General features: G+C 37.4%; 1 pseudogene; it reads left to right on the top strand.

Annotated features, from left to right (window-relative positions):
* Positions 1-437: 437 nt before the first annotated feature.
* LOC107677514 (alpha-2-macroglobulin-like) overlaps positions 438-10,256 on the top strand; it is a 12,364-nt pseudogene continuing 2,545 nt past the window's right edge.

Below are 10,256 nucleotides of genomic sequence, written 5' to 3'. Positions count from 1 at the left end.
ATAGCTGTGTGGGCGGAGTCGGCATGGGGGAAAACAATCCTTTCCCCCTCATTGGAAAAGCATGGTGTTGACTCAGAATGGCCTACATAAACTTGAAATGCGCAGCGTTATTCTATGTGGTGTGTGCTGTAAGTATAGCCTAATCATTTTCACAAATACATGCCGTAAAATAAAAAGATATAAAATAACATGAAAATATCCCTTACATGGTTACAACCAAAAAACATGGTTACTATAGTCAAACCATGGTAAAAACAACATTTTGCTACACTAACCATAGTTTAACCATGGTATTTGTAGTAAAACTGTGGTTATAGATTACAATTGGTAATAAAAATGCCAAAAAAACATGGTTGGCCTACTATACTTTTACTATAGTAATACCATTGCAAATTTTTGTAAGGGATTGTGTTTTTTGTGAGATTTATTTGATTGTGATGCGAAGGAGGGTTACTGTAAGCCCCATCAGAACTGGGTTGCGGGTGCAGGGGGACGGGACTAATGACAGATCATTGCAAGGTAAATAGTGTAGCCTATCTGGAGTGCATATAAATATGAACATTAAGCTTGATATGTTTCATACGTTGTATATCCATAACTACTTTCGGAGTTCTGATAATGTGTGCTACCCGCTCAGTGCTACCTTCGGTAGTCCGGCATAAACGGTTATGACGTTTTTGTGGGTGTTCCCAGCAATGCCGAACAAGTCTATTTAGATCCAGTCACTGTTTGTTATTTAGATCTAATTGATTAATTTGGTCCTCCACTGAATTCGTCATTAAAAATGTGATAAGACTTTGCAGTTTCATTCACGTCGTTGTCTTTGATATTACATTAGTTTAGTTTAGTTTAGTTTAGTTTACTTTAGGCGCATGCGCTCTTAAATTGAATTCTTCTCAGTAAGTAGGCCTATTTTGTTAAATTGTTCTGATTTATTTTGTATGCTATTGACTGTCTGCATATATAAGAGATTTAGACGTTAAAAGCAGAGGTTATAATACACATTTTTATTTTCACAGTGAACTTTAGAATTGTTACCATGGATACAAACTTTGCACCGCTTGATCAGCAGGTCTGATGTGTTTTGTCTTGGATTTTTATCTCCCTTATTTTCTTTTACATTCTGAATACATTATTAAAAAACAACACATTTTTGGCTATTAATAATTTTGAGATCCTAAATAATTCAATTATTATTTGTTCTTTTGCAGTATGGTTCTGTCGTGCTTGAGGTAAGAACACAAAATCTCCTTCTGTACAGTCATATGAAACACACCTTTTAAATATTAACACTGTAGAAATTCTGTTATATTTGCCGTTATTGTATTTTCAGTAATTCGTTAATGGTCAGGACATGTAGAGCTGACTGTAACTAAATATCTGAACTGTGTCTAAATAGGACAGTCAGGGTAACAGAATTGGTCAATGGACAAATGTTTCCTCAACAAGGTGGATTTTGCAGCGTTCTTATGAATTAAACCCAGAGGCCCGTCAAGGTGTGTACAGACTGAAGACTTATATTGGTGACAGGATGATCTCAGATTATTTTGAGGTGAAAAAATATGGTAAGTCATAAAAACAAACCATTTGCAATATTTCATGGGATGAATTTCAGTAATATCTTTGTATATTCATTTCTAATTTGACTACTAAAAGTTTAATTTCTAGTTTTGCCAAAGTATGAAGTTTCTGTAAAAAGACCCAATGAAGTGAGTGTTGATGAAGAAGAACTGTTAATTGAGGTTTGCGGAAAGTGAGTGGTTTATTTTATTTCCTGCATTAAGAGTGAGCAGTGTTTTCTTCTATTTTTAGCATTGTATTTATTTTTTAACTCTACTGTAAACCCCATCCTAATTTATTATTTTGTTAGCTCAACCCTGGGCTGTATATCTGTTGCTTGTACCTTTTTCACAGATACACTTACGGGCAGTCTGTACCTGGTAAATCATGGGTAAAAGTGTGCTATGATATTCTGCACTACCTTCATCCCCGATAGAAATTCGTTTTGTTTAGAGGAAACCACTGAGGTATGCGAGTTGAAATTCAATACAAGTAACGGTACATAATATATTTCTTCCATTTATCCAAGTAAACCACTCTTTAGTTAATGTTTGTGTTCATTTACTATAATTAGATAAAAAAGACAGGCTGTGCCATCCATACCATAGATGTATCAGACTTTTTGAACATACTAAAGGAATATCAGCTGATTTCTCTTCTTGTTGAAGCAATGGTTACAGAAGAAGGAACAGGTGAGATGTTGGATTTGGTCAGATCCCTGTTACACACATTTCTTCTGTGTGTGTGTTTTTTAAGAAATAAAAAAAGAAATGTTTTTACCATTTACAGAGATCACCATGACAAAATCTGAAACTATATCTCTCACTTATGAAATTGGAAAAGTCAGACTTACTGACCTGCCCAAAACATATGAACATGGGTCAGTTATAGAAGGAAAAGTAAGTCTAAAATGAGTTTGTCTCAGTTTAACAACATTGATATGTACAGAATTATTCTTTCTTATTATTCTTATTCTTATTATTCTTACAGTATATAATGTATTCCTTCAAAATCTTATTTTCAACAGATCAAACTCTCAAATTTCAAAGATGCACCAATTCAAAACAAACAGGTTTATCTTTTTGATGGTGTAACTTGGTCCTCAAAACTGCTCCTAAATCTCACTACAGACAGTGATGGACTGGCCAGCTTCTCTCTTAATACGTCTAGTCTTCCTGAAAAATATATTAATCTGATGGTATGATCACTTTATTTACCTAGTTTTTTTTTGTGTTCGTTGAAGGGTTCAGTTGCTTGAGTAATTTTAGTTTCTTTGTTTTTCAGGCTAGAGTGTATCCAGAGTTTCATTATAATGATCACACAACACCTTACTTCTCTACGGACAGAAAAACAGTTCAGCTTTTCCGGGCTGCCACTCCATACACCCCAACATTAAGTGAACTGATTATAGAGAATATTGAGCAACCATTGAAGTGTGATACTGAGTTTACAGTGACCATAAAGTACTATTTTATTGGAGAGACTGCTGAAGACTTCAAAACTGACATTGTCTATATGGTGAGAATGTGCAGTATGTACATTGTTACGCTGTTGACTTCATTGTTAATTGTGCACTGGTCAGTTTGTCATCGGAGTGTCATCTGTCTGTTTCAGGTCGTGTCCAGAGGAGTGATCGTTCATCATGGATATGAGAAGGTTGAAGTGAAGTCTTCTAATGGAGCAGCAAGTGGCACAGTGTCGTTCAAACTGTCTGTTGGTGCAGATCTGGCTCCTGCAGTGCAGATTCTAACCTACTGTGTTCTGCCCAGTGAAAATGTTGTTGCTGGTAGCACACAATTTGATGTTGAAAAATGTTTCAGTAACAAGGTATGTATTGTACAGTATCTTGAGAAATAAGCCTCTTGAAACTGTATTTCTGGCTCAGTCCTAAAATAAATAATATTTACTGTCATTACAGGTGTCTGCAGTTTTCTCCTGCTAAAGCAGTTCCTGGTGAGAAAAACACTCTCCAGCTCTCAGCTCAGCCTGGTTCACTGTGCGGCCTCAGTGCTGTAGATCAGAGCGTCCTGATCCTGAAGCCAGGGGAACGTCTGGATACTGACAAGGTGTAAATGCTTTAAGATATTCGTATTGACTACCTGTTTTTTTAGTCTGGGAATCTACAGGATGAATCAAGTGAGAACAGACTATCCTTAGATATCTCTATGATCCATCAGTATTTAAGATGACATCCTGATCTCAGGAGAATAAACATTAATGTGAATGTGGTCTCATCACAGATCTTCAACCTGCTGCCAGTGAAATCAGTGTCAGGTTATCCTTACACTGTTACAGATCAGCAGGGGTGTCTGCATTTGAGACCTCGTCGAGCTTTACTGACAGACAACACCTATGAATCCTTAAAGGTAGGTGGATTATATGAGTGACAGTGCAGTAGATAATGATTGGGAGATATTGATTGGGTAAATTCTGTACATGCATAAGTAATTGCACAAGAAACCCAACTTGATTGTTCTGACAATCAAACATGCCATTTTGTTACCGTTTTACAGAGAGTGGGATTGAAGATGGCAACAAATTTGGCCGTGCGAGTCCCTCAGTGTCTGTCATACAGAGGCTTGACTTATTACAGACACCTTTATATGGGTACATGTATCTTTATAATTTACTCTGTCATTTTAAATATGTAGGTGTTTGTTTTGAAATATATTTCAGACATAACATATGTTCAATTTGTTCAATAAAGTTGTGAAATTTATATCCACAACTAGAGCGATGTAGTAGGAAAAGGCAAACATTTTTCTGGGGTTATTAGTTTTTACATATGAAAGTTACATATGAAGTTAATGCATTAACTTCGACAGCTCTAAAATATTAAAACTAGTTAGTAAACTAAAATAATTGAAAAAAAAAACAAAAAAACTCCACAACACTAAAATAAAACTGTGTTATGATGATCTGTTTTCCATTTGCTGTTTTACTTACGGCAGTATATGAACTTGGTTATTTTGATGTCCTGTTCACTTACAGTACATATTTCCACATTTACCTCTTTAAATATAATTTTTTTCAGTGATGTATCATTAACACAGGGTGGCCGCTGGTCCTTAAAAAGTCTTAAAATGTCTTAAATTTAGATTCGATGGGCCTTAAATATTTTAGGTCCCAATTCCGCAAAAATTTCTCCAGTCTCTGACGGACTCAGTGACTGTTTACAATCATTAGACAGACAGAAAAATACAAAATAAAGACTGCAAGTGTCTGAGAGTGCAAGTCTGAAAGTGCAAGTCTGAAAGTGCAAGTGCAAGTCTGCAGCCAGACCCTTCTCGAAACATACTGAGGTAAAAATTCAGAGTGTTGAGTTTTTTAGCGATTGATAATAGACAGTGTATTTCTGGTATCAAGGTTGCGCTATTTAGGCTCGCGCTGCCTGTTTCTTTGTAAGACTTTTATGGAGAAATCAAATCAAATGAGTTTATGAAATGAGCAAAAGAGCTGAACGAGACAAAGAAACTCACAGAAGAAACTGCTGAGGTAAAAATTCTAAATGTTACGTTTTTTATTTATAACATGATGTAGCAACATACCATGACAAGGGAGCTAATTGCCGAATATTCTCACGATTGAAAATGTTACATTGATTTTTACTTAAAATAAACAAGTAGTTAAGCAGTCACGTAATTAGGTTCCATACATTTTAGACACAATATTGACTGTTTTGTTCTGTTTCACCAACTAAAATAGTTCCAAACAAAGATCACGGCAGAAGTATTGCGCAACCTCCAAGCAGCACGCAGCGGTGTTTTGTACTGATTCAGCGAACGGTTGAATGAATGACTCAATGACTTACCGCCACCTACTGGCGGGGTTAGTATGTTTCAAAGTATGTATCCCCCCCACCCAACATTTCTTATTTGTATATTCAAAATTACATTTAAAACAATAATCGCATGACATTATTTATTGCGGTTGTAATTGTGCAATATAAATTAATTTGTTTGATAACAGCCTTAGTGTAAATTGTCAATTGTAAGAATTTGACATGAAATATGATGCATACATTTAATAAGGTTTAAAAATTGACCTTTATAAAAGTAAATAACATCCTGAGGTTAATATAAAATTGAAAAGGTCTTAAAAAGTCTTAAATTTAACTTGTTCATATCTGTAGACACCCTGCAATATGCTCCAGAGCCAGAGTTAGGGATGTCTTTACTGCCAGATGCTGATTTTAGCAGAGATTCTCCAGCAGTGACGATTCGAAAAGTTTTTCCAGAAACATGGATCTGGGAGCTTGCTGAAGTGGGGTCTGTGAAACATAATCAGTACTTTTGACAACATATTGAAACATATCTTTACTACATGTTCCCTCAAGTCCAGATGACAAAAAAAAAAAATCATACTTGCTTTGCAGTTTCTGAGTCCAGTTTTTTTTTCTGTGCTGAATGTTATATATAACAGGAAAAAATGGATGCTTAATGGCAGATCAGAATGAAATAGGCCTGTTGTTGTAATTCCAAAACAGAGACTCTGGATCAGCTCAGGTTCCTGTCACAGTTCCTGACACCATCACCTCTTGGGACACGGAGGCCTTCTGTCTGTCCTCCAAAGGTCTGGGTCTGGCTCCTCCTGCTCAGCTGACAGTTTTCCAGCCCTTCTTCCTGGAGCTCTCTCTGCCTTACTCCATCATCCGTGGGGAGATCTTTGAGCTGAAGGCCACTGTCTTCAACTATCTGTCCAAGTGCATCATGGTGAGACTTCAGACTCAGTCTTATCCAGTGATATCAAATATGGCACTAATCATGTGTGTTTGCCTGACAGGTTAAAGTGACTCCAGCTCCTTCCTCAGACTACACTCTCAAAGCCTCCTCTGATGATCAGTATTCATCCTGTCTGTGTGCTAATGGAAGAAAAACCTTTAAATGGATCCTCACTCCTTCTGTTCTCGGTGAGTTTTCCAGTCTGAATCATTGTTTCTCAGTCTCTGTGGTATCTTCACATACATGTCTTGTGTTGTAGGAGTCTTGAATATTACAGTCAGTGCAGAGGCAGAGGCGTCCCAGACTGTGTGTGACAATGAGATTGTGAGCGTGCCAGAGAGAGGACGCATTGACACAGTCACACGAAGTCTGCTTGTACAGGTCAGCGCACGTCAAACGGCTCTCAGACATAATTTCTCCATTATCCTAATGCTGCTCATGTCAGTATGATGTGTTCATGTTACTGTTTTATTCTGCAGGCTGAAGGAACTGAAAAGACAGAGACCTACAGCTGGTTACGGTGTGCAAAGGGGTTGTATGCAATTATTTTGGGGCTTAAGCATCAATAATGCTGGGATTCTTTGGCTTGTGTTTAGTTTTTAGGGGACCAAGAAAGATTTCAACTAACAAAAAGTTGCTAAAAGAATTTTGATTAATCAATTTGTTTGGCATGTATGTTCTGTAAAGACTAATTAGCCCATTATCTTCTAAACACAAACCATATACCAAAATATGCTCATATGTCTGTGAAATTTTAATAAAGAGAGCTGAAATTTGTCAACCTTTCATGACAACTATAGTGGTTAAGTTGTGCCAAATTTCAAATTTGTGGCTATTTTGTGTTCTTTTTTACAAAGTGCTTTAATCACAGTAATTTCTGCCTGTGCTTATTATTTTTATTATTAATGGGACTTAACAGACGGTATTAGAATTAGAATTTATAGTGTTACTCTGCTAATCAATGATATGTGTTTCTGTCTCTCTGGTTCATAGGCGACAGTCTCTCAGAGGAAGTGAATCTGACTCTTCCTAAAGATGTGATAGAGGGATCAGCCAGATCCACTGTTTCAGTCATTGGTAACATTTACATACACAAGCAGAAATGAGAAGCTTGTGTTTGGGTTTCTAAAATGTAGTGTTTCATTGGTGTTTGTTTTGTAGGGGACATATTGGGTCGTGCATTGAGGAATCTTCACGGATTATTACGGATGCCATACGGCTGTGGAGAACAAAACATGGCTATTCTTTCTCCCAATATTTACATTCTGCAGTATCTGGAAAACACAGAGCAGCTCACCTCAGCCATCCGAGAGAGAGCCACAGGCTTCCTTAAGAGCGGTGAGAGAAATCAATCATGTCAAGAAAGTACTGAGACTGATAACAAATTGTTCATTTTTCAACACACCTGAATTTCATTCAATTAAGCTGAATAGTCAGACACATTGGATCACCCCAAACAAACGGTTAAAGTGAACTATTATCACACTAAACAGGATACCAGAGACAACTGAACTACAAGCATTTTGATGGTGCATACAGCACATTTGGTTATGGTGATGGGAATACATGGTAAATATTTTTTACTCTTTTGTTAAGTGAGTTTTGTTAATAATCTACAATAACAATCAAAACAAAAAGAAAAGAAAAAAAGTTCAAATCATTTGGTTTGAGAGCTTTTTTTTTTTTTTATTGAAACATCTGATGACATTTTCTTTTTAAATAAATCTTTCAAACACCAGGTTGACTGCCTTTGTCCTGAGGTCTTTTGGCAAAGCACAGAAATACATATTTATTGATCCACAAATTATTCAGAGTGCAAAGGAATGGTTAATAAGCAGACAGGATTCAGACGGCTGTTTCATCCAACAAGGAAGATTGTTCAACAACAGAATGAAGGTCTATCTATCTATCTATCTATCTATCTATCTGTAAAAGTGTAAATGTAACTTTTTATAAAAAAATATTTAAATATATTAACATCAACATTGTCTAGATGAACTTTCCTCTAATAGTTTTGAGTGTGTTACTTTATTTATCCCGATTTCTCTTCTATTCCAGGGTGGAGTGAATGATAATGTGACCATGACTGCCTACATTACTGCATCACTGCTTGAACTGGAAACTCCAGTCACAGTAAGTTCATCTACAGGAAACACAGTATAAACTCACAGCATTTAGCAATTATGCTCACAGCAGCTGTTTCTCTGTTTTTTTTTTTCTCAGGATCCTGTCGTCACTAAAGGTTTATCATGCTTGAGGTCCGTCATCGTGGATGTCAAAAACACTTACACCACTGCTCTGCTCGCCTACACTTTCAGTCTGGCTAAAGACACAGACACTCGACAGCAGCTTTTCAAGAAACTGGAGGATGTTGCTATTTCAGAGGGTAAGAGATTTGTTTCTGATGAATTTCTGTTGTCTTTTCATGCTTGTTGAATTACTGGTGTCTCTTTTGTCCATGTGTCCTAAAGGGTCTCATCTCCACTGGTCTCAGTCTGCATCTGCTGATGACTCTGATTCTCTGGCAGTGGAGATCAGCTCATATGTGCTGCTAGCTGCTCTCACTGCAGATTCACTCACTTCAGCTGATCTGGGCTTTGCTAACAGGATTGTCAGCTGGCTTGTGAAGCAGCAGAATGCCTATGGAGGATTCTCCTCCACACAGGTGACTCAAACTACTCAAATCAAAAACACATGTTTGCTGAATAATGGGTAAAAGTCACATTACTGAACACATTTGTTTCTCAGGACACAGTGGTGGCTCTTCAGGCTTTGTCTTTGTACGCCACTAAAGTGTTCAGCTCTGATGGCTCCGTGAAGCAGCAGAATGCCTATGGAGGATTCTCCTCTACACAGGTGACTCAAACTACTCAAATCAAACACATGATTGCTGAATAATGGGTGAAAGTCACATTACTGAACATATTTATTTCTCAGGACACAGTGGTGGCTCTTCAGGCTCTGTCTTTGTACGCCACCAAAGTGTTCAGCTCTGACGGCTCCAGCACAGTGACTGTACAGTCAGCAGGAGACACTCACCACTTTGATGTCAATCAGGACAACAAGTTACTGTACCAGGAGAAGCAGCTGCAGAACGTTCCAGCGAAATACAGCATTGAAGTGAAGGGCTCAGCCTGTGTGTCTGTGCAGGTCTGTTGTGCATTCAGCTTCATCGACTCACACTCAGTCTCTTCTCTCTTTCCTCTCTTGGCATTTTGTGGTTATCTTGCTATGAGATGGTTTATAAATGTGTTTTTGTTCATGTTTACTCTCTCAGGTGGCTCAGTTCTACAACATTCCGACCCCTACTGAAGCTAAAACATTGAGCATTGATGCTAAGATTGAGGGAGATTGCAAAACATTGGGACAAAATTTCATCTTGAACTTCACTGTCAAGTAAGAACACACAAATTCACATATATAGGTGTATATATATATATATACAGTGGGTACGGAAAGTATTTGGCATGAGCTGCACGGTCTATCAGAGACGAGAGGGGGCAGGAGGGAGCCAGGGGCATGATGGGATTGAATCTTCCCTTGAGCAGCAACTGCGATTTCGCTGCACCACAGGAACACACAACACCTCGTTGAACGCTTTCCATCTCAAGGTTTGTCATGGTTTGTGTGCAAGTGTACACTTGTGTGTAAATGTCATTTTGTACATATATCTAATATGCCTGCAGTAAATATGTGTGTATATATATATATATATATATATATATATATCAACTGAAGCCTGGCCACAGCTAAAGATTTTCCTAGTTTACTACTGGTTGTTCATTTAAGCTATTAGTCAACTAATCACACGTTTATGATATTAAAGGGTTAGTTCACCTAAAAATGAAAATTAGGCCATTAATTACTCACCCTCAAGTCATCCTAGGTGTATATGACTTTCTTTCAGACAAATCCAGTCGGAGTTATATTAAAAATTGTCTTTGATCTTTCAAGCTGTTTAATGGCACTCAGCGT

The sequence above is a fragment of the Sinocyclocheilus anshuiensis genome, unplaced genomic scaffold, assembly GCF_001515605.1.
Source record: "Sinocyclocheilus anshuiensis isolate Anshui unplaced genomic scaffold, SAMN03320099.WGS_v1.1 scaffold981, whole genome shotgun sequence".
Lineage (NCBI taxonomy): Eukaryota > Metazoa > Chordata > Actinopteri > Cypriniformes > Cyprinidae > Sinocyclocheilus > Sinocyclocheilus anshuiensis.
This window is presented reverse-complemented; position numbering and strand designations above follow the sequence as displayed.